The sequence below is a fragment of the Babylonia areolata genome, chromosome 26 (assembly GCF_041734735.1).
Source record: "Babylonia areolata isolate BAREFJ2019XMU chromosome 26, ASM4173473v1, whole genome shotgun sequence".
In the NCBI taxonomy this organism is placed as follows: Eukaryota; Metazoa; Mollusca; class Gastropoda; order Neogastropoda; family Buccinidae; genus Babylonia; species Babylonia areolata.
The window spans coordinates 15969002-15971301 of record NC_134901.1 but is presented as its reverse complement, the minus strand read 5'-3'; the positions used below and the strand labels follow the sequence as shown (position 1 = coordinate 15971301).

At 42.5% G+C, this 2300-nt stretch overlaps 1 long non-coding RNA gene across 3 annotated transcripts in view; it reads right to left on the bottom strand.

Moving 5' to 3' along the window:
- Positions 1–1117, bottom strand: part of LOC143300715 (uncharacterized) — a 7786-nt gene extending 6669 nt beyond the window's left edge. For all 3 annotated transcript variants that reach the window (XR_013057682.1, XR_013057683.1, XR_013057684.1), the window contains exon 1: positions 1–1117. This exon is cut by the window's left edge and continues 600 nt beyond it. This is a non-coding gene — a long non-coding RNA (uncharacterized LOC143300715).
- Between the last annotated feature and the right edge of the window lie 1183 nt (positions 1118–2300).

Below are 2300 nucleotides of genomic sequence, written 5' to 3'. Positions count from 1 at the left end.
TGTTAAACTAAGAACATGTAGAGCCAAGTACAAGTACTTCTAAACGTCGTATGAAGTGAAAAGGACTTCTTTTTGAGAAAAGTCAAGACTGGAATTTTTTTTGTTTCATCAATTCAAGGGTATTAACTCGCATGGTTACAATTTTTAACTGTGAATACCGACTGATTCTGTGGATAATTTTATGGCAGTTTCGGGCATAATCCAGTAAGTGATGAGGCGTTCACAAATCTTTCTCTGAATAAATATTTAACGGTCTCCTTCTCCAACTTTCCATCACATGTTATCGTGTAATGTCAATTGAATTTTGGATTGAACGGACAGGTCAACAACTTGAAACAAAATGGCGTCGTTCGCGTTCGCAAGACTGAATAGGCCTATGAGCACGCGCTTTGAATGTGTATAAATATGTGTACCCAATCATTATTTTTTGCACATGAACTTCAGGGCTTAGCCAACAGATCTATAAAGTCCACTCGTCGTATTGATTTTAGTATTTTCCGAAAAAGACCACTTGGGCGAATGAACATAGTGAAAGCCCTGTACACTGAGAGTAAAATACACAAGCTTTTTATGTACTGAGTATAATTTCAAAATGTAATGTTTAAGATGAGAAAGATCAGTTTAAAGCAAATTAAGCCCCCGGCATAAGTACAGATTAATTTCCCTTTTTTACTATCTTCACCAATATGTTTGCAAAATAAATAAAACTTCCATGCTTAGCAAAAGAAGTTCCTGTTCGAACAAAAAATGAAAATAATGACTGCTCTTGTTGTTGGGTCAGAATATCAGATCAAAGTGCCAAGTTTAGAGATTACAAAAAATATAAATATAACAGTAAATGCAGTTTGCATATGATTAGGCTTCATTTTTTATTTTTTTGTGCCCATCCCAGGGGTGCAATATTGTTTTAAACAAGATGACTGGAAAGAACTGGATTTTTCCTATTTTTATGCCTAATTTGGTGTCAACTGACAAAGTATTTGCAGAGAAAATGGCAATGTTAAAGTTTACCACGGACACACAGACACACAGACACACACACACACACACACACACACACAGACAACCGAACACCGGGTTAAAACATAGACTCACTTTGTTTACACAAGTGAGTCAAAAAATGGCTTAGAAAACCCTGAAAAAAAGAAAAAAGAAAGAAAAAAAAGACCACTAAAAAAAAGAGAGATAACTGAACGTAATTTGCTTTACGTTTCCTCATGCGTCACACAAAGACGCGTTTCCTTGACTACCGCTGAGTTTTGCTTCAGAACGTGAGTGGACAGACGGGAGAAGGGACAGAAAAAGTAGGGAGAGAAAGTGGGGGAGAGCACTGAAGAGAGAGAGAGAGGGGGGAGAGAGAGAGAGGGAGGGAGATAGAGGGAGAGGGGGAGAGAGAGAGGGAGGGAGGGAGAGAGGGGAAGAGAGAGAGTGAGGGAGAGAGAGGGGGAGAGAGAGAGTGGGAGGGAGAGGGAGGGAGAGAGAGGGAGAGAAAGAGAGAGGAAGAGAGAGTGGGAGAGAGGGAGGGAGAGAGAGGGGGGAGAGAGAGAGAGGGGCAGAGAGAGATGGGGAGGGAGGGGGGAGAGAGAGGGAGAGAGAGAGAGGAATGCGCGCGCATGCGTTCGAGATTGATCTAGCCTGCACATAAATCCTGTTTTAAATACAGTTCGCTATTATCCGTTTGTCAGAGAGAGAAACTCATTACGGTTTTCATTTAAAAATATATGTTTTAGTATGATGGCTTGTTTCAATGTGTCCTTGAGAGAGAGAGAGAGAGAGAGAGAGAGAGAGAGAGAGAGTGTTTGTGCCTCAGGTGTCATACACAAATTAATGCTCTTTTCTAGACCTTGAGCTCCCTATTGCTCTCTAGTCCACCCCTCTCTCTCTCTCTCTCTCTCTCTCTCTCTCTCACACACACACACACACACACACACACACACACACGGTAATGGCACGTCAGCTATTATTGTTTTGTCGCCGCACAGAGAGGCGCAATAGCCGAGTGGTTAAAGCGTTGGACTTTCAATCTGAGGGTCCCGGGTTCGAATCACGGTAACGGCGCCTGGTGGGTAAAGGGTGGAGATTTTTCCGATCTCCCAGGTCAACATATGTGCAGACCTGCTAGTGCCTGAGCCACCTTCGTGTGTATAAGCACGCAGAAGATCAAATACGCACGTTAAAGATCCTGTAACCCATGTCAGTGATCGGTGGGTTATAGAGACACGAAAATACCCAGCATGCATGAACCACGACAGAGTCATCGGCAAGTCGATGTTGGTCGTGTAACGGAAAGAAGAAGAAAG